Source organism: Nycticebus coucang, chromosome 16, assembly GCF_027406575.1.
Source record: "Nycticebus coucang isolate mNycCou1 chromosome 16, mNycCou1.pri, whole genome shotgun sequence".
NCBI classification, from domain to species: Eukaryota; Metazoa; Chordata; class Mammalia; order Primates; family Lorisidae; genus Nycticebus; species Nycticebus coucang.
The window spans coordinates 54,960,755-54,984,454 of NC_069795.1; the positions used below are offsets into that span (position 1 = coordinate 54,960,755).

General features: G+C 34.9%; 1 non-coding gene across 1 annotated transcript; it reads right to left on the bottom strand.

Annotated features, from left to right (window-relative positions):
• Positions 1 to 20,492: 20,492 nt before the first annotated feature.
• Positions 20,493 to 20,682, bottom strand: LOC128568335 (U2 spliceosomal RNA). Its single transcript, XR_008375139.1, has one exon. It is a non-coding gene; the product is annotated as a U2 spliceosomal RNA (small nuclear RNA).
• Positions 20,683 to 23,700: the final 3,018 nt, after the last annotated feature.

Genomic DNA, 23,700 nt, shown 5'->3' on the forward strand with positions numbered 1-23,700 from the left:
AAGTTATTTCTCTTTCTGCCTACATTTCCTCCCATGTGGCTTAAAGTTTAATTTAGCTTAAGTAAAAAATAAGTGTGCATACAATGGTTCTAGAAAGTAAAATATTTTCATGTTGTATTCAAGTTATTTTCAATTTTTTACTGTTGCATATATTGTTGCAATCTATCTTTGTACACATTTTTCTTATTTTGCTTACAATTTCTAAAAGTGGGTCAGAGTTTATAAACATTCTTCAGGTTCTTAAATGGTATGTTGACCAATAACTTTTCAGAAAGATTATAATAATTTACATGACTATGACATGTTTGACAGTGTTTACCTTAAAACATGTAGAATTTTGAACATTAGAGAGAAAAGTAGAAGGAATCCAAATTTAATAAGTGGCATGAGGCAAGATGTTGAAAAAAGATAATTCAGGAAATGTTCAGCTAAAGGCAAGCTATTTTATAGAAAGATCTGGAAAGGGCTTTAACTGGTGATTGAATCTGTATTCATGTGACAAAAAGTTAGTATCTAGCTTATTGCCATAATTCTCCATGACTACAGATGATTACTTTTGGCAACAGAATCACTTTTCATATTATGTTATGAAATTATAAAGCAAATCCATAGATTGTAAATTATTTACAGACAGGACTTGTTTTGTATTAATAGCTATCTCTAAATAAGCTGTTAAGTTCCTGGTGCATACTGAGTTCATGCTCAAAACTATGTATTGAATTAATGAGTTAAATTTTCATAAACACAGGGAAAATATTATCTGTTAAATCTATCTTTTGGCTTTAAATCTAATTTCTTGTTAACACTGACTACATTTAATTATTTTGATAATGAATGACAAGCTTAATGTCTTTTGACATTTTAAAATGTTTTGAATTATTATTTTTATGTTATTATTGAAACTCCTAATAATTATATTTTATCTCTACATCTTAATTCCAAATATTTTGAAATCAAGAATAATGTCAAATTTCATTCAGTATCATTGATTTTGATTAACAAATTGATAAATATGTTCCTAAAAGGTAGAAAGGAAAAAAGTAAGTAGAAGACAAGTGATCACGAAAAAAATTACATGAGGATACCAAATCTCTGCGTTTCTTCTATGAATTTAGTCCATTAGAAATGAAAAGCCACGAAATCCAGGTATGCCACTGGTTCTGGATACAGTCAACTCTGACTTGGGTCCTCCTACTTCATCTCTATTGCTGTGCCTGAAAAATAGGAATAATAATGCCTGTCATTATGAATATTGCAAAGATTAATTAAAATGTTATATGTTTCCTGGTATCTTATGATACATAAAATTTATTTAGAGATTAAAATAAAAGAATAAGATGAAACTCTCAGGTTTCCACTTCTATCCACACTCCTGGAATCCCCAGGATTTGTAGGAATCTGGGAAAGACTCCTTCTGATCTGTTGATCATTAGTCCACGAGGAATATTCCCTTCAGATCAAACTAGACGAGTGGAATCACAGTGCCTAATTGTCTATGTAATTTTTTTTTAACTTTTATGTACATTTTGGGTATTTCATAGTGGCAGAGATCTGGGGTGTGTGTGTGTGTGATCTACATTATATTGGAAGACCACAAATAAAATATTAACATTTTAGATGACCTTGAGGCTAAATTATATCTCTCTTTTGGATTGTAAATTCCTTCCTTCCATAAATTGAGTGTGCCAATGTTCATAAGCCCATAAAACATTTAGTTTAAGCACAGTGGTGAATAAATCTTAGTGGAATAATGTAAGTGGAAATGTGAGCACTTTAATGCAGAGAAGTTAATATGCAGGTTATTTTTTAAGAAAAATGAAGACAGATTTTTATAGTGAGGATGTGGGTAGTGGGTAGATAAAGTGGATGAAAACGTGCCTCTTATGTGTTTTCAATTTATTTTAATCAAATCTTTAAATATATCCAGAAATAGGTATTGATTCTTGCTTACTCATTAAGGTTAAAGACATTCATCAAACAGGCAGATGGAAGACTAATATCTATTATTATATAAACACAGAGAAGTAGGAGTTGGAGGCCTATCCCCATGTCTTTGGTGTTTGACTGTGTATTTGAAATTAAGAAAATGCAATAATATTCCCATTTTCCTTTCATGTAATATAATAAGTATTTTATTTAGAAAGCAATTTTCATTATTAAGAACTATTGCCTATAAGCACATGACATGCATATACAGATAAACACACATATGGACACAGTCACATGTGGACAAAATACTTGGGGGTTTATGGCTAGAGAGATATTTTGCTTATGTACATGTATTTGGTATAGAAAAATAGAAAAAGAAATGACTGGAATATTTTTTAGCTGTTTCTGGGTTAAAAATTCCTCTGTCATTTTCTTCAATATTAATACTATTTCTTTTCTTGCAACTATTTGACTTAGGTTGGTGAAGCTCAAGTTAAAATAAATTAGAATAGTTTTAAAAACTCTCGATTCAGATTATTTCCCCACAAACCAGCAACCTTGTGAGCTTCCTCCAAATGATCATTATCCTGGGGGCTAAGATCTCTCACATACTCCCTGCTTCTCTGACTGGTGCCAAAGTCAAAGCTGTGTCAGAGGTTAAAAAAAAAAAAAAGTATGAAAGTAAACTATGGAGTGCTGCCTGCAAAATTATATGCAGGATGGGTCCACATATTAGCCCAAGAGTTAGCAATAATTGTAGAATAAACATGCTAAATATTCAGACAAGATGCTTTTGCATTTAGCCATTCATCCTGGAAAGGTGTCACTCTTTTAAGACACCCTCATTAAATAAACTGCAAGAAAGGTACTGGTCACAGCAGGGGATCACTTAACAAGGAGATTTCACACTAGGAAAAGTGTTTAAATTCACAGCACTCGCACACTATTTAAACTGCACTTAAATTTCAATTTTCCAATCACATCACAATTTCTATTTTTCACGTTCTTTTTCAGCTTCTTAGAGTTTTTAGGCCCCTTTCTGTGTTCAACCTTTTGGCTTCTCTGTGCCACATTGGAAGATGAAGAGTTGTCTTGGGTCACACAATAAATACACAAACACTAGAGAAAGCCAATAACCAAAAAAAAAGTCCGTGCATAATTTCTGGGATATCCACCATCAGAGATAAGCAAAAAAGTCCCCACATAATCTGCATCTGGCCTGTGGGCCTCGGATTGAACAATCATGTTGTACCTTTCTGAGTTCATGTGCCTTTGTCGACTCCTCTGACCCTTTGGATCCTTCAATAAAGTAGCTTGTAGTTATAATCATAATGCATTTATTAAATAGGATTCTTGTCCCCAGTGCATGTTTTTGTTAGATTTATCAGTGATCAATTAGCAAGATATGGCAGGGTTTATCTAGGTTCTCTATTCTATTCCATAGATCTATGTCTCTATTTTTGCGTTGGTACCAAAATAGACTTTGCTGTTTTGATCACTATAGACTTATGATATAATCTGAAGTCTGGTAACATGATCCCTCCAGCTTTGTTTTTATTTCTACGAATTGTATTGGCTAGTCAGGGTTTTTTCTGGTTCCATATGAAATGAAGTACTATTTTTTCAGATTCTTCAAAGTATGACATTGGTACTTTGATGGGGATTGCATTAAATCTGCTTTGGTTAACATGGACATTATAATAATGTTGAGTCTTCCTGGCCATGAGCATGGTATGTTCTTCCATTTGTTAGGATCTTCTGCAATTTCTTTTCTCAGGATTTCATAGTTCTCTTTATGGAGATCTAACATGTCTGCTGTTAGATGAATTCCTAGGTATTTCGTCTTTTGAGGAGCTATGGTAAAATTTATAGAATCTTTGATTTTATTCTTGGCTTGACCATTGTTGACCTATACGATGGCTACTGATTTGTGTGTATTGATTTTGTATCCTGAGACACTACTATATTTCTTATCGCTTCTAAGAACTATGTAGTTGAATCCCTGGGCTTTTCCAGATATAAGATCATGTAATCTGCAAAGAGCTAGAGTTTGACGTCCTCTGTCCCCATTTGAATGCCCTTGATATCCTCCTCTTGCCCAATTGCAATGGCTAGGGCTTTCAGCACTGAATCCCTATTTAATAAATGGTGGAGAACTAGCTAGCCACATGTAGAAGGCTGAAATTGGACCCACACTTCTCACTATTCACAAAAAAATGACTCTCAATGGATATAAGATATAAATTGAAGATAAAAACAATAAAAATTTTGGAAAAGATTGTGGGGAAAACACTTGAAAATATTGGCCTAGGAAAATATTGTATGAGGAAGACCCCTTGTCCCTGGTCATTGCAACAATACCAAAAATGAATAACTGGGATTTGATCAAACTAAAAAGCTTCTATGCTGCTAAGGGTGCTAGAACCAAAGCAAACAGACAGCCTTCAGAATGGGAGAAGAGTTTTGCATGTAATGAGTCTGACAAAGGCTTGATAACTAGAATCTATAGAGAAATTAAACAATAAAGAAAAAGACAACAGCTCCACTTCTATGTGGCTTAGAGACTTGAACAGAAACTTCTCTGAAGATGACAGATGAATGGCCTATAAACACGTGGAAAAATGCTAATCATCTTTAATCATCAGAGAAATGCAAATTAAAACCACTCCCATATATCACCTAACTCCAATAAGATTAGCCCGCATCACAAAATCCCAAATCTGCGGATTCTGGCATGGATGTGGAGAAAGGGAACACTTCCACACTGCTGGTGGGATTGCAAACTAATAATCTTTTTGGAAAGAATTCTCAAAGAACTGAAAGTTGACCTTCCATTTGATCTGGCATCTCATTACTAGGTATCTACCCAGAAGAACAAAAAGCATTTTACAACAAAGACCAGAATATTTATTACAGCTCAATTCATAATTGCCAAGTCATGGATGCAACCCAAATGCAAATGCACAGGTACCCATGAATGGATTAACAAGCTGTGGTATATGTATGGAATGGAATTTATTAAACCACAAGAAATGATGGATACTTTACATTCCCTTTTTTTATGTTTACCTGGATGGATTGAAACACATTCTTAGCGAAGTATCTTAAGAATGGAAAAAAAAATTCTATGTACTCAATACTAGTATGAAACCAATATATAAACAATTACATGAATGATAAAACACAAAATAGTCTAGCAAGGGGGGTTGGGGGGAGGAAAGAGAGGGGACGGGAAGGGAGAGGGCCATTGGAAAGAGGAGGGAGGGTAATTGGCGGGAACTCACCTAATGTGCACAAGGCAAGGGTATTCAGCAGACCCTTGGGCGAAAGACTCTTCGACTGAATTTACCTCGGAAGTGAGAATATTGTAACCCAAATATTTGTACCGTCATATTAATTTGAAATAAAATATATACTCATAATGCAAAATTTCTGTCCTACATATGTAATAACATAGAAATGTGAAATGAGAAAAAGTACATACCTTAATCTCCATATCTTTCATAGTTACTATGATAACATGACTCTTAGATGTTATTACCCTTATGAGAAAAACATTGCTTAAGGTATAATCACAATCTTGACTAGGCCCCTCACAAATATAAGAGAAAGAACAGAATTTACAAAAGTAAACATTTTCCTTTTTAGAAGAAGTTTATTACTTATTCTATCATAAACTACTGTTTAGTATTTAAAAAAAGAAAAAAAAATTCCACAAAGTAAACTGCTGGTTTTAATGCATTCTTCTATTATTTTTTCTATACATCAAAGTCAGTAATTTTTGAAGTTATAATAACAATTTTTTACTGTATGTTATAATGATTTTTTTTGATGTGATAGGCTTTCTATAAGCATCATTTAAGTCACCAACATTGAATGTATACATTATACATTTTTCTTAAACATTGAAACTATTTTCAATCGTTAGCGCTGATAAATATTGCCATGTATAAACATTTTGATTCACAGTATACCTACTGTTCATTCTGCCCAAATTATAATTACCTTCTTTAGAAAGTTGTCTTTGTTCTTATATTATCTTCTTTAGGAAGTTGTCTTCCTGGAATAAAATGGACAAATGTCAAGAGCCATATTTTGGTGCTCCTGATTCCTCTGTTCATAGTGATTATTTTGGGTTGGAAACCTATACCCAGGCAGGCAAGAATCTCCCCTACTCATAGTAGACTGGCCCAAGGGTGGGCACCTAAGTGAAGCTGAATATCTCTCTTTAGGATTTTTAACAGTGTGTCAAAAGGAACAATTCAGTTCCTCTCTAGTAGTAGAAAATGAGGCTCTCAGGTTGCCGCCAACAATGTTCCCCACTTCTGGAAGAATCTGCTCAGCAGAAAAAAAAAAAAAAAGACAAAGCGGAGTTGAGATCAAGTTACTGCTGGCAGCTGATCAGTTTGGGTTTTTGTGTATACTGCAGCACAGCCACAGTTACATGTGCCTTCCAAGGACTGCTGCTTTTAGCCTAAAAGTACTTAACTAGAATTTCTGTTCCTTTAACTAAGAAAGTGCTGACAATTACAATATATTTAACGTCTAATTTATTCTAGGAATGCATTCAGGTGTTATATTAAATATACCTTATCAGCATTTGATATATTCATTAACATTGCATTTGATATTTTCAGCATTTGTTTGTCTTACTGAATATTGTGTGTGTTGTTTGGCATATAATTTTACTGTGATTTGCATTCTTTAGCATTGTAAAGTACATTTATTATCATTTCTCATGTAGTGCCCTCTTTTCCGAAATTCAACCTCGTCAGCAATTCAAATCACAACTCTTGCTTTGGGGGGATGATAAAATTGTGAGTATTTTTTACTTTTGGATACTCTGAATCAGTTTATTTAAATGAGACCCTTGTACAGTACACAAAGTTGGATTTTTCATCTGAAAGTACTTATTTTAACGTAACAGTTCCGTTTATCTACTGTTATTGATGTAGCCATTTGACAGAAGTTCAATTATATCATTTTATTGTGACTTCTCTTTTAAGTCTATGAACACCTTTCGCCTTGTGGTCTCGTTGGCTTCACGTACATGTGCATACTTGGGTGTGATGCCTGCCGTACTTTCATGGCTCATTTCTGATAATGAAGACGATTTGCATTTTTTGTTATAGTGGTAATCTTTTTAAAGATACTTTTGATCTCCTCTTCCTTGAGACTTAATTTTCCTTCAGGAATAGTAACAACATTAGCATGTTTCTTCTTTTCTTCTCTCTACTCTTTCCCCTATGCTTTGATTTTAGTCAGTGCATTATTTTTCTTAATGTTTGCTTACTTTTGTATACTTCAACAAACTTTTATGTCTATTAATCTATTTCTACCTCTTCATATAGATCTGATCACTCCTCCAGCACTTAACATTGAGAAAATCAGCATATTTAACTTCTCTCTTCCCTCTTTTCAAGTTCAGTTCGTTATACTCTCAGCGTATGTGACATGATTTACTATGTTGTGGACTTTCTATGTTATTTTAATTTAAAAAATATTTTTGTATATTATATATGTATGTCATTTATGGAGTACATGTGAAATCTTGCTGTGTGAAGAATGTGTAGAATGTGTAATGACCAATTTAAGCTATTTGGGGTATACATCACCCACATATTCATCATTTCTATGTGTTGGGAACATTTCAAGTAATTTCTTCCAATTATTTTGAAAAATACTAATGCATTATTGTTAAATATAGTCACTCTACTCTGCTATCAAATATTAGAATGCATTCTTTTTATTTAACCGCATGTTTGTACTCGTTAACAAACTTCTATTCATCCCTCATGACCCACACGCCATTCCTAGTCTCTTGTGTCTGTCATTCCACTTTGTCCCTCCAAATGGTCTACTCTCACTTTGAAATTTCTTTCTTTATTAATTTGAGGTTAATGGTTAGTATGAGGGTACGAACAACACATCACAATATTTGAATTTGTTAGGCAGAGTCTCTCTTGAACTATGTCCTGCACCCAAAACGTGGGCCACACACTCTCACATTGTGCTCATTCAGTAGAAGCACCCCAAACATCCCTCTCCTCTGCCTCTGCCTCCGTCTCCCTCCCCCAAATTGAATTGAAATGAGTTTTTCTCCTATATGAGCACGAATTAGATTGTTCACTGGCTTTGTATTAGTATTGAGTACATTGGATATTTGCTTTTCCATTCTTGTGATACTTCACTGAGAAGAATGTGTTTCACCTCCATCCAGGTTAATACAAAAGATGTGAAGTCACCATCTTTTTATGGCTGAATAGTATTCCATGGTGTACATATACCACAGCTTGTTAATCCATTCTTGAATTGATGGATATTTAGGTTGTTTCCTCTTCTTGGTGATTGTAAATTGAGCTAAGATAAATAACCTAGTGCACATGTCCTTATGCTAAAATATATACTTTTTTCTTCTGGGTAGATACCTAGTAGTGGGATTGCAGGGTCAGATGGGAGATCTAACATGTGATCTACTTTTTAAGCTCTCACTTGAGCATGAGGCTATGCGATATTTATCTTATGGTGCCTGACTTATTTCACTTAATATAATGACTTTCAGAGTCATCCACGATGCTGCAAAAGACATGATTTCCTTCTTTTTTAGGGCCAAATAGTACCCCATTGAATATATATACCACATCTTCTTTATCCATTCATCCATGGATGGACACTTAGGTAAATTGCATACCTTTGCTGTTGCAAATTGCTGCAGTGTGCATGGGAGTGCCTGTATCCCTTTGATATACCAATTTCTTTTCCTTTGGATGGACACCACTAGTGGGATTGCTAGATGGTATGGTATTTTATTTTTAAGTTTCCTTACAAGAAAACCATACTGTTTTTCTAGAGGCAATAATAATTTATATTCCCACCATAAGTGTACAAGAGTTCCCTTTTCGCTACATCCTAGCCAACATGTGTTATTTTTTGTACTTTTCATAATATTCATCTTAGTTGGAGGAATATCATATTTCATTCTGGTTTTAATTTGCATTTCCCTGATGATTAGTGAGGCCGAGCATTTTTTTACGTATCTGTTGACCAAACTTTTGAGTATTATTTGGGGGAAATGTGTCTCTTCATGGCCTATTCCTATTTTAATGGAATTATTTGTTTTGTTTTTTACTGTTGAGGTTTTTTACTTTCTCAGATATTGTGGATACTAGCCCACTGTTAGATGGGTACTTTAGTCCCAAGATAAATATAGTCAATGCTTACCACCAGCTATTTTGTTATAATTTGTTCAGTTTTCTCTTGATTGGTTGAAGTTTGTCTTCTGGTAGAATACTAAAAAGAGTTTATGAAAAATATGTACTCTGAAAACTGCATGTTCAAAATTATTTATCTGCTGCCTGAATACATAATGATGGATGGGCTGAATATAAATTTTTTGGGTCGCTCTTTCCTTGAAAATTTTGTAGGTTTTATTCCACTGATTTATGAGTTGAACATTTCAGTGGTGATGTCAGAAGCAAGACTATTATTCCCCGATTAGAAGTTATTTGACTTTTTTTTGTCTGGCTGAGAACCAAATGCTTTATTGATCTTTCAAGTATTGTAATAACTTTTTGTAATATGTCTTTGTGTTGATATTTTTTGTAGGTTTTTTTCTAGGCTATCATGTAACCCTTCTGCTTATTTCTTACATATTCCTTAATTTGGGGAAGGTCTTCTTGACTTATACCTTTAACATTTTTTTCTCTCATTAGTTGTTTTAGAGATACATATTTTCATGTATTGACATTTTTTCTTGTGTTCTATTTCATTTATTTTCTTTATAACTCTTCAAAAAATTTTATTAGCTCTTTTTATCTTCTACCTGTGATATTATTTTACCCCCAACAATGTCTTTTCTCTTTGTGTTCTTTCTTATTTCCTTCTTTTCAAAGACGATTTTAATTTTTTTCATCAACCTATCCTCCTCCCAAAATCTACATACTTGAGACTAAAGTCAGAAGTATTACAAAATTCTGTAAATCCATATTCCCAAGTTCAGCAGTTATGCCAACTATATTTCTATTTCTTTTTCTTGCTTTATACAGGGTAATATAAAGCCAGCCATTTGACCATGACTTTCATCATCTCTGAATAATAGGTATCTTGTATTTGCATTGTTTGACTTTTTCTTTTTCCTTTTCTCCTGTGCTCCATTTTGATAGTGTTAATTTTTCCAGATTCCATGCTAATTCCTTTAATTTTTTTAATTATTGAAAGATGTAGTTACATTTATATCATTTAGTAATAGGAGATTCAGATTGGGTGAAGAAAGAAAAAAATCTAATTATAAGAAGTGTGGGGTACTATCTTCCTTAAAGCCAGTCTACTTTAAATCCTTAGTGGCTAAGAGTAGAAAAGAGCATCAAATAAGAAATGAATCACTACAATTTAGAACTTCATATAGATAACTCTTTCCAATGAAGAGTAGCTACATACATCTGATTTTCTAAGACAGTATTCAATGCAAGGAGCATATAGGAATGAGAACATACGTTTCACTATAATATAATATAAACTTTATCAATTAAGAAAAACAGAGAAATAACATAATATCTCTATGGCTTTTGGTGATCTCCTCATGGCCCCTGCAGAGGGATAATACCTATGCAACTACAGGATAAGGGATCAAAGCTCAAAACATCCCCCTGCTCCCAAGCTGATCTTGATTAGAGAGAGTTTGAATTTTATTTTATTTTATTTTTTGAGAGTTTGAATTTTAATATTACCCAGTCAAGGGAAAGTGGGAATTAAATCTTGGTAGGTAAATTTATAATTTTAAGTGGGATATTAAGACGTTACATTTACATTGCAGTTACATTTTATAGAGTAGTGTTTCCTGATCATTTCATTTTACTTTCAAAATCTCCTGAAAAGTAGGCATTACTATTCATGTTGTATAGATATAGAAAAATATATTCATAAATGCTAAGTCTTCAGGCTTCACTCTAAACCACTCTAAGAGCTCAAATGTGAACTCTAGGGTCCTTATCCGTTCTCTGATAGCACAAATGATTAAAAGTACCACATGAGTAGTCCAAGAGAATAAGGGAGGGTAATAGGTGAAAGTGATGTATATTTTTCTTTTTTTGAGACAGAGTCTCACTTTGTTGCCCTCAGTACAGTGCTGTGCGGTCAGAGCTCAGAGCAACCTCAAACTCTTGAGCTCAAGTGATCCTCTCACCTGTGACTCCCAAGTAACTGATGCCTACAATGCCCTGCTATTTTTAGAAACAGGTCTCACTTTAGCTCAGGCCGGTCTTGAACTCCTGAGCTCAGGCAATCCACCCCCTTGGCCTCCCAGAGTGCTAGGATTATAGGCATTAGTCACCATTTCTGGCCTGACAGTGATATTTTTAAATCAGGTTGTCTTTCACTAGAATCTTGTTATATCCACTTTTTAATGTTGATTGTGTGAAATTATAACCTTTGTCACTGAGAGTAACTGTCAGAGATTTTTAAAGATATTTTATAGCTACTCCTCATTTCTTCAGGAAATAAAGAACTATTATCACTAATTAAGCAACTTGATAAAACTAAGACTCAAGGAATTTGTGTGATCTATCCAGTAGCAATAAATTAAATGGGGATTAAAAACTTGGAAAATTCATTTTAATAAAACAAGATAAAATGTGTCTTTTTACCAAATTACAAAAATATATTCCTACATTTAGACCGCTTAGAGATTATCTTTTCTTAATACTTTAGGCTTTGAGGAAGACTTGAAAAGCAGAGGTAGAAGATTTTTCCAACTGAATGTAATTTCAATTAATAGATTAGATGATCTAACCCTAAAAATCAATCTATCTGTGCTTAAATCCATTTTTCACTTAAGATGGAGAGAGGAAAAACAACAACAACAAGAAATAAAAAAATAAAAACAACCTGAAAACACTTCCTAAAAAATTCTTGCAGATTAAATACAAATGTATCAGAAGCATATCAATAAATATGTCCTTATAGTAGCTGAATATGTCAATAAGGGGATAAATTTTAGAAGTAGAACAATTAATTGTCTTAGATCTCCAAGTCATGGAGAGTAGTTCTAAAATGTTTAAGGAAAATCTAAGTAGAATCTTCTATTATTTCTTTCTCAATTTCATTTCTTCAAAAAAGAGATAGTAGCAGTATTCCTACCACAAAGACTGTTATGAATTCTAAATGATATAATTTAAATAAAGCACTTGGTACAATTTCAGGCACATAGAAAGCACTTGATAAATGTTAATTGTTGTTGTTCATTTTGTTTTTCTTATAAAAATGCAGGACATATTGTGCCTTATAAGAAAAGGACAGATCCTGAGGGAATGGTGGCATTTTTGCCCTGCTCAGTAAACACATGTAACAAGCTTCTTCCTGGACACTGTAGCCCTCAGTCACAGCCTCCTACTTGTTAATATTTAGATGTTTAGATGTCCCCGTGTTTGTCGAACTTTGCACTGTTTTCATTCTTTACATTTCTTGGAGTATTTCCTTACCTTTTCTTTTCCCTTTTGTTTCATGTTCAAAAGGTCTCTTAGCATACCTGTCACATCTGTTGCCGTACACGATAAAGGCTAGACTTGGTTTGGACCATTAGTCTTTATATCAAACACACAGGTATAATGTCATGATCTTGCAAAAACAGTGTCCAGATGCAGTTCTTTGGAATCCTGTGATTTAGCAAAGGTTCCCATTGAGAAATTGGAGTGAGAAAGTAGGAGTTGTGGTGAAGCATCTACAAATAGGTACAAGAAAGAACGGATGCCCTACCATCCTTAATTTGATTTGTTGTATTTATTAGACTTCATATCATATTACTACCCTAATTTAAAAAGTAGTGAATAAAATAATAGAGTTTAAACTTAGATAACATGATAGAAGAGAGACTTTTCTGGAAGCAAGAATATTAGATTTTAAAACAAAATATATTAGATAAAATATGCTCTTCTAAACATTTAGAATCATTTCCTGTAGTCATCAGTGCCCACAGTCATTATTCTAGTTCATTAAGAACATATTTATCTTCTGTGTCTCTTACCTTTGTAAATCCTATGAGTTCTTCTGGTATTTAAACACCTCTATTACATTTTCCGCATTGAAAAGGTTGGGGCCTTCCAGATGATATTAACATCCTATCTACCCAACCCCTTCTTATGTATCTTTACATGTAATAGGTACATATAATGGCTATGAAGTTATTCACAGACTTTCCATAATTTAATTGTATAACATAGCATGGTTAGCATAAAATCTGTCTCTTACAGGAGACAAACATGCCTTCCCACTACAGATAGATTATTGTTATCCTAAGTTTAAAGCTATGTTTTAGTTAAACTTGAAATTAAAAAAGCAATGATGTAGTAAAACTCCCTGGTTACCATGATGAGTCCTCATATGGCTTCAGTCTGTTTTTAATAACAAATCTGTTGTGAATATACAATGACATGAAGCTGAACAGTAAAGATTTGTGGAAGGAAGTGGCATTTCCATAAATCTGTTTTAAATGACATTGTCTTTGGTACAGATGCCAGAGACAGTTAAAAAATGATTCAAGCAGTGAGTACATTCTCTAATCATTAGTTGCCTGTCTGAGCATTTTCATCTCAATTTACTTTAATACTAGATCAAGGAGACTTTGTGTGCCCATGCTGTAATATATACTAACATCATTTTTAACTCCACACCTAAAAAATGCAATACGTAAAAATGAAACATAAGTAGCTATTTAAAATATTCAGAGTATTATGCACATGTGATTGGCATAATTTTTTAAAAAGATAATTTTTTAATTTTTAAAAATATTCATAGAACATATACAGAAGATTATTGCTAGAATCTAATGGATAACTTTACAAATCTGAATTGTAATATTATGCAGTAACTTCTGTGCCTGACTCTTACCCTTTCCCTAAATCTAATAATACAAAGATTCTAACAATAATTTAAAAGTATTCTGGGAGGATAAAAATAAAAGAAAGGCAAATAATAGAAGAAAATATTTTTAAATTTATAGAAAACTAGTTGCATATTTTCAAAATTTGCTACAAATTTAATACATTTAAACACATAAAGGATATATCTCAAATAAGGAAATAATATGTGCCTACTTACATTGCTTTGAGGGTACACACACATGCAGTGAACTCAGCTTGTCTATAAATTGAACTAATTACTATAATTGAAGCTGTGGGGAATCTGGAGTCTGTGTTTCCATCAATAGGCTCAGATATAATTAACCAATAACTATGGAGGATGTGGTTCCACAGAGTTACAGATTTCTTTTTAGCATGAGCTCGAAGCACATCTGCTGTGTTATACTAAGATTAACAATCCAACGCATTTTAAAATATTTGCAAAAGATTTGGCTTCATAGTTTTACATACTTATAAAATGACTATTATTTTCCCTCCCTTGCTTTGGTAAGTGTTTCCTTTGATCTGATTTATCCAATTACTTATATCACATTATCTTCACATGCACACACATGCACTCTTCTTTATTACAATATGTACCAAACCAAGCACAATAAAAATTCATCAAGAGGCTGACATGTGTCCAGATGAGGCCTTCTATATCATTGTACATCTTCATTTGTTAATAATTAAACATCAGGCTTGAGTTCATAGACTTTGGGATTCGTCAAATTTGCAAGGACTCAGATGCATATACGAAACTCTTTTGTGAATGTGATCAGTCATTACTTACACTCAATAAATCTGTATCTGTCATCTATCTCATTAGCCCTGAACAAAAGCTTTCATTATGTTTCTTATTCCATAGGAGTCTGTGTAAACCAGGTAGTCTAACTTTTCTCCCTTTCACTTCCTTTCTCAGATCTTAAATATACTACTAGTCTTATTACAACTATTATTGCTACTACTACTGCTTCTAGTAATGAGCTGAAACTGAGTGTTGGAGAGTCAATTCTGCTCTTTCTTTATTCACTCATGCAATACAAATTTACTGAAAGTTTATTGTGTATGTAAGTCCCTGTGGTAGATACTTTGACTATATGGAGAATCTGTTCTTATTCCTGCCTCAAAAAAAAAAAAAATTGCTCTGGTCAAGAAGAATGACAGATATCACACAAAGTTCTCTAATCAAGACAAATTAAAGCAAGTTGATGGTTGACTGCATTATACTGAAAACTCTGATGCACTTGGCTTTAGTACAGGACAATTGGTCTCCGGTACAATTTAGTTGAAAGAAATCAATTTATATGCATACATACTTGATCAAATACAATGACTTTTGAAAAAGTATGTTTTCATGTTGGAACACATCATCTTTAAAATAATGGAATTTTCATAATTTTTTTCATCAGTTTGCTTAATTACAATTGAGACTCAAAAAGTGCTGCTGATCTTTAGTAATAGATGTCATATAGAAGTAAAGAGATGTTCAAATAAAGAGAGAAAGAGGGGCAAGAGAAAGGGGTAGGAAAAGATACTCAAAAACCGTTCTAGAAAAAATAACAAACTTAAGAACTTAATTTGACTTTGCACCCTCTTGATTGTATTCTACATGAGATCTTTTTCTAACAAACTCTTTCAATTTCCTGATTTAAAAGTGCTTAAATAAAATGCACTCAAGGCATATGATTTTTAGTTATCCAGAAAATGGTTTTATTTGTTCGTTCACTTTTCAATCTGGAAAATGAGTCATAGAATCAATCAAATTTTTTAAATTACTTACAATCACTACATGATAATTAAGTTGTGATGAAAATATAGATGTACATTTAAATTCCTAAATTGATTACAGAATATATATTCAAAATTTCATTCAACTAAGAGAAGGGAATTGAAATACTATATTTTTAGGTATAACATTGTCATTTACTTATATATGTATGTATGTATGTATGTATGTATTTATTTTAGAGATAGGGTCTTACTCTGTTGTCTGGGCTAGAGAACAGTGGCAGTGGCACTGTCACAGCTCACTATAACCTCAAACTCCTGAAGTCAGGTCAACTTCCTGGCTCAGTCTCCTGAATAACTGGGACTGTGGGCACATGCTACCATACCCTGCTAATTTTTAAAGATTTTGGGGCGTGATGGAGTCTTGTCATGTTACTCAGGCTATTCTTGAACTCATGGCCTCAAACAGAGAAAAATCTCTCTTCAGTAAAGCCTAAAGTAATTGCCAAGTAATTATTAAAAGGATTTGTCCTATAAAATTTGGACTCAGTCAAAAGGCCACACTCGAGGATCCAGAAGGCCACACGTGGCCCCAAGGCTGCAAGTTCCCCACCCCCGGATTACGCTATTTAAATCCAGAATCCCTCTGCTTCATTTTCAATCCACTTTCCCTCTTCTACTTCCTGCTCCTTAATATTCTTTACCATCTAACCTACCATATGAATTGCCAAATTTTGTGTTTCTTGTTTCATATCAGCCTGTCTCCATCAGATGTAGCACCCTTAGGACAGGACCCAGAGCCTCGCCTCTTCTTCTGGGTCCTTTTGATACAAGTGGGCTAGCTCCTGCCACTTGTTTGGAGTTTGTAATTCCTTTCCACCCTTATATTTGTCCACCCTATATTTGTCAGGGTTCTTCAGAGAAACAGAACCAATAGAGATGTAAGGAATTGGCTTATATGATTATGAGGTCTGGGAAGTCCTGTGATCTGCCATCTGTAACCTGGAGATCCACACAGGCCAGTGACATAGTTCTGAATGTGAAGGCCTAAGAATGATGAGAACCAATGGTGTAAGTTTATGTCCAAGTTCAGAAGCTCGGGACTCAGGCTCCCAACAGTGTAATTTCCATCTGAGTTTGAAGGCCCGTGAGCCAGAGAGTGCTGATGGTATAAGTTATAATCTGAGGGCAGGAGAACACTGATGTCCCGGTTTAAGCAGTCAGGCAGGATAGCAAATTCTGCCTTCTGACACTGTTTTGTTCTATTCAGGCCCTCCATGTACTGGTGATGTTCAGCAACATTGGGGAGGGTGATCTGCTTTACTCAATCCACTGATTTAGTACTAATCTCATCCAGAAACACCCTCACAGACACATTCACAAATAGGATTAGCCAAATGTCTGGGCACCTAATTTGATCCAAACAGAAAAGAAAAATTGACCACCATATAGATGGTCGGTTATCTAACCAGTTATTGAAGACAGATTCTGTAGCGTTGGGGGTGTGAGTTTGTGGGCTCTTGAGGGAATCTGGAACGTCCACATTTTCAGGTGCCCCAACCCAGATTTATCCATCCCTTGTATCAGGTTCCCATCTTTCCCAACCATTGTTGCAGACCTACCTAGATCACTAGCTTGCTTTCTTTAGCTGCTCTGCTACTTTCTGTTTAAGTTTTTGGTCTTATCCTAGCTTTCTCTAACCACCAATAATAGGAGGTGAGAGCTTCTTCATAGGCTACCAAAAAAAAAAAAAAAAGCACTGTAGCTCCCACACTTATATTCCTAGCCCTTTAGCCCTTTATTATCTTTTCTAAAGATTAAAAGTTAATTGAGCTTGCAATAGACATCCAACTTATCAATATTCATAATCATAATTTCCTTCATATTTTTCAAATACTTGATGCATCATACCAGTCACTCAATTCATATCAAGTAGTTTACACTCCCGTTTTATCTCTAATGGATATTTTAATAATCATATTGCTATATTGGCTCCCTGTGCTAAGGGCTATCTGAGAGCCACCTACTCCCCTGATGGGATCCTCATAGCTAGTAGGGTGATAGATGACTCAGCTCTGAAATCACATTATCATCTCTATTTTCTTGCACCAACCACATCTAGTGCCAACTGTTATGAGGTGGGGGTTGGAGATCTCCTTGGAACCAGGAGTATACTTTTTACTAAGGAGTATACTTGGATTCCCATCTGTGAGAGGGTGGTGAAGGAAGGAGAAGGGAGCAGGTTTGCACTCAAAGATGGCCTCCACCAAGCTTACTTGGATTATTAAACCAGGAATAGCATTCCTGAGTATCACAAACTGAGATGAGGGAGACAGGACTTTATCCCCCAGTATTTATTAGATATGGGCTACCCAAGGCAATTGCCTTGGCTGAATAATCTCCCAAAGTTCAAGGGCTCTGCATCCCAGGCAACTGCAGTTAAGATGAGAGCTGTTTGCTGACTGCACTCTGAGAAATGAAGGAATGAATTCGTCAGTGTGAAACAGAAATCTGCACGGTGCATTCCATATCCAAATACTTTTATGTCAGTTGCTGTAAAATAGATATATTTCTGTGGCTGTGAAATAGTTGGGATTAACAGATATCATCCAAACAATACTGGATAGTATGGCTGATGTATTGTATGGCTGATGTATTTTATTTGCTCAGTGACTTGCTGTTCAAGAGGTGAATAACTCATGTATATGCTTTTAGAAATTCATTATTTGATAACACTCAGTCAGCATGCTGGTCCAAGACAGATCAATAAGTCCAATACAAAAACAAAAACTTACAACTAGTGTATGGCTTGAGATTTCTATATCTAAGTATAGAAATGCCATGTGTTCAATTTGGCCAAAGCAAAATCTAAATCAAATTTCTGAGCCTGTGAGATATTGCACATTTACCATCTCCAAAAAACACTAAAAAACAGAACTGTAGGATTAGCATCTACCTATGGCAATAGATATATAATTCTTCGATAATAGGAATTAGCTAAAATTGAATTCAAATTTTTAATGAATTAATTAGTGATTAATTTTTAATCACTAATGCCTAGTGATTTTATTATCGTTAAGTGCAATAAACTTATAAACCTATTTTATTAATAATTAATTAATCATTGAATAGTGATTTCATTATCATTAAGTGCAATAAACTTATAAACTTATTTTATTAATGATTAATCATTGAATAATGATTTTATTATTATTAAGTGCAACAAACTTACAAACTAATAAAACCTAATGATTTTATTATCATTAAGTGCCATAAACAGCAGGATGTGGAGTATAGACAGACTTAAAATACGTGAAGAGCTCTATCAAGAGATTAAAAAGGTATAAGCCAGGAAAAGAAAATTGGTTATAGTCCAGAAAATTGAGCCAAATAGAGGGTTAAATAAATTAGAATTATATACTTAACATATTCTACTAGTTCTATGATGTGTTAATTGCTCTGTGAAAAAAGGGTTCTGTGGTTCTGTGAAAATTTAAATTTCACGGAGTTAAGTAAGATTAAGACAATTTTCTTAATTGTAAGGACGTGTCAGACTCAAAAGATTTTAATGTACTGTGTTAGTTCAAGGCTTTTAAGAAGTAGACACCAAGATGGGATTAGATGTAGGCTAAAGAGAAGTTTGCAGGAAGAGGTAGGAAGAGCCCGATGTCATGCTGGAGATAAGACATCTCTGGGGAGATAAGGAGGATTGGACAGAAGAGCTTCAGGGTGCATCACATTCAGAGAAGGGCTTGTCCAGATACTGAGGAGAGCCTGGAGCACAGTTGTCCCTTAGACGAGTCCTGCACTGGCTGGCAATAGACTGGCTGTGTACTCTTGCCATGCCTAGTCACTGGCTGGGCGTGGCACTGGAGGAAGTGCCACTTCAGTGTCAACTCCATGATGGGTCTGGGTCTGAAGCTGTAGTAGTGGGAGGCTGTCAATCCACTGCCTTAACTGTCACAGATCCTCTTGAAAGATGCTCTGACTGGCTACATTTCCATGCCCACCATCTACAGTAACTGTGAATATGCTATGAAATCAAATCAGAGGGGTACAGAAACCTCTTTCTAAAATTATTTTTGGCAATATAACCCTTATAACACCAGTGCTCTGTGACTAGGACATCTAGTATAGAGAAGAGAAAAGTGTTTTTATTTCATTTAGAATCATGTTAGAAAATGAACTAGTCAGTTTTATATTGGCAACAGAATAAAATAAAAACAGGTAATGTCACTGACGTAAAAATGTATATTATGGATTAGTAACACCATCGGAAATGCATATGGCTAAAGGGTAAAAAGATGTTGGCTGTATTTCAGAATTTCAAATCCTGTATTAGATAACTGTATCTTCCCCCAAATGCTTTTTCTCCCTGTATTTTCAAATGCATCACTTTTTCTTGGCTCTCCTTTTATATTTCTGATTTTTCTGCTCAGAATCTTTGATTCCCTGGTCTGTCACTGTGGCAGCCACAATAAGGCACGGCTCATATTTCCAGCTGTGAGGTGCATGGTTGGCTGACAGCTGTGGCCGCCGTCCCTCTCCCCCTCCCACCCTCACCCTGGGCTGCCCGCACTCCTGCCCACTCTAGGCTGAACATGACCCGTTCTCCTAGCAGGATGCTCTGTGTCAGGGACTTCTATCCATTCAGCCAAAACTTTCATAAAACATATCTCTAGTTTGGAACCTTTCCTACTCAGTCCTGCTTTTTCTATTTACCCTTCAATGTCATATCCCACCCTGATGTCTGCTCCTCAGAGGATCCAAAATAATACAGCCACTCACATATTCATATTCTCTAGGATTTTTGCATTGATTACCTTCCAAAATCTACTTACTGTTTAAGATCTTTGGGGAAATTTTTTTTTAAAAGGAAAAATATCTATATCTATCTATCTATCTATATAGATATATATATATATTTTTTTTTTTTTTGAGAAGAGGTGCACTGTTTCCGGAGATACTGCGATACGAGGTCAATGCGTGGAGTGGACGGAGCAAGCTCCTATCCAACTCCCTGCTCCAAAAATCCATTTAATATATTGTCCTCGGATAGAGAACAAGTCAGATATTAAACTGATAAGAACAGATACTACTCTTGATTTTAGCCAAAAGGCTGAGAAGCGTTCGGGAAAATATTTTAAAAATATTTGGGGAGCCAGTTCTGTCTCTCTTTCTGTCTCCACCTATTAACTGGGCTCACCGGGGCAATACGTGAGTGGCTCAGGGGAGCCCTCTGCTTGCGCTTCCATTCCAAATCCCACTCCTTTGGCACAGTGTCCTGGTACCTGGATGCAGGCTGTTTGTTGGGCCCCTTTAGGATGATGTCTTTGTTGAATTGTGCCCTTACATTTTGATTTTTAGCCCCGATTCTTCCACTTTGGGGTATATAGTCTCTTGTAGAGCCATCAGCTCCATACTCTACAATCATTCATCCAACCTTGCTTCTCATTTCCAATCAGGTGCCATTCCTACCAACTAACTTTATAGTTATCATTTGATTTTCTCTTATCTGTCCCCACACCACCATGCACCATTGGCAAAGATCCTTGTTTGTGGAATGAACTGTATTCATTTCCCTCAGTCTGGTCTTCACATTTCAACAAGACTTTTTTTTTTTTTTCTATGAATAAAAACTTAATCACTTAACTCTTGGGCTTAAAATTATTTGATGGCTTTTCTTTACCTAGTGCCATGATCCAAAGCCTTTTCTTACAGTATCTAAACTCCTTATGTCCAAATATTCATCATTTTTTTCTACTTCATTATTATCTCTCTTCCACCCACTTTATGCTTTAATACAGATGAATGATGTCCAGCTCTGGAACACAACATGTTTTGTTATGCCATTGCATTTTTGCATATGTTGTTCCTTAGGTTTGGAATGTCTTTCTACTCTTATGTTCCTGGAAAATGTTTCAGAATTTGAAGGTCAATTAGTATCATCGCTTAGGGGAACACTGTTGTACTTTCCTATCCATAAACTTTGTGATCACTTTACTCCCTGTCTGTCCATTTCATAGTTTAAGACATACTAATTTTAAAGATTTGGTGGGGCTATGGGGAAAAAAATCTAACTGAAGAAAAAGCTTGTAAAAAAAGATCTTTGAGAGACAATTCTGTCTCTGTCTGCACCTATTAAGTAGGCTTAAGAAGAGCCTGGGGGGCAATACATTAGTGGCTCAGAGGAGCTCTCTGACTGTTCCCGCCTTAGTTAGAGCATCCTGTTCCGTAGCACACTGTTCTTGGCTGTGTTAGGGACCCTCTCTATTTTATTTCCTTGTCTGCTTTCTTTACTAAGCTGCAATTCCCTTGTGCGCAGGATCAAGACATTCATTTTGGTCACCCAAATGCCAACGACTATACATTTAGAAGATGCTTAATAGCTTTTGCTGAATAAACTATGCCTTTTATTATATGATTATATTAAAAGAACAATGGTTTTTATTCAAGAAGTTTGAGTGCCCCAAATGAGAAAAAGAACACAATGCTTACTGATGAGTCTTACTGGGGAAAAAAAAGAAAAAAACTAACAAAAGAATAAACAGTTCTGAATCAAAGGAAATTATAGGCATTAACTTTTTACTAATGCTTCAATTAAATTATAGAATGCCCCTGGGTAATAAAGCATATAAAGTTTTCAACCTTATTTTTCCAGAAGGTAGTCAAAGCACTCTTAAATTTATTCCTCAAGAATAAGAAACTTGAAGGGCCTGGCTTATTTTGAAATATGAACATTTGCTTGTTTGAGAGGTCCAATTTTGGCAGCCTAACCTACATAATAAATTTCCCACAAGCAGTTGTGGATCTGCTTTTAGTAATCCAAATAATAACTACCCAAGAAGGACTAGATTTATAGTGGATTATACATGGGAGAAATGAGCAAAACCATTTTACCCAGAAGATTCATTGCATACCAATAGTTAGAAGCAAGATATATTAGAAAATAAACTTAAGTAGTGACATTTCAGAATGTACGAGTCAAAACTAAGATTCATCATTAAGCACAGTGAAAGAAGGTGAATGTGGACAGATAAAAACAGTATTAGCGATAAAGGACCGTACTATGGCCTCTGCAAGTATGGAGAGCCCATAGGTGGTCTAGAGAATTAGAGTTGAACAAACATTCTTTTTGATTTTTTTTTTTTTTTGAGTCAGTCTCACTCTGTCACCCAGGCTAGAGTGCAATGGCGTCAGCTTAGCTCACAGCAACCTCAAACTCCTTGGTTTAAGGGATCCTCCTACTACAGTCTCCCAAGTAGCTATATCTACAGGCACATACCACAGGCCCAGCAAATGTTTCTATTTTTAATAGATACAGGGTCTTGCTCTTGCTCAGGCTAGTCTTGAATGCCTGAGCTCAAGGGATCCTGCTCCCTCAGGTAGGGTTACAGGCATGAGCCACTGTGTCTAGCCCTGTTTCACTATTTTTTCATGGGCAGAAATAGATTTTGGACACTACTCATAATACAAATTCTGTCTTTCTTAGTTTCTTCTTTTTCTTAATAAAGGTAAAATTCACATACAATAGAATTAATCACTTTAAAGTCAACAATTCACTGGTATTTAGTACATTCACAATGTTCCATAAGCCTTACTCAGTGCCAAATTGTCTTTATCACCTGAAAAGGCAGCCCCATAACCACTGGGCAATTCCCCCATACCTGACTCCTCCAAGTCCCTTGTAACCATGACTTTTTGTTCTGTCTTTATGAATTTACATATGCTGAATATTTCTCATAACTGGAATCATTGAATATGTCAACCTTTGCACCCCGTCTCTCTCACTGAGTATAATGGTTTTGAGGTCCATCCATGCTGTAGTTTACATCAGCACTTCATTCCTTTTTATGGCTGAATACTATTTCATTGCATGTCTAGACCACAATTTGTTTATTCATTCACCTGTTGGTGAATAGTTGGGCTGTTTCCAGTGTTTGGCCACTCCCAATCATGCTACTGTGAACATGACTGTATATGTGTTTCTTAGTTTCCTAATCACTATTTTTCAATCATTCTCTCACACAACATACACATATAAGACTGAAATCATGTTCTGAGATCTGTGTTTGACTCCAGGAATAACATAATAAGTAAAAAATGGTGTCTGCCTCATAAAACCTCACTATCTAGTAGTGAAGATGGC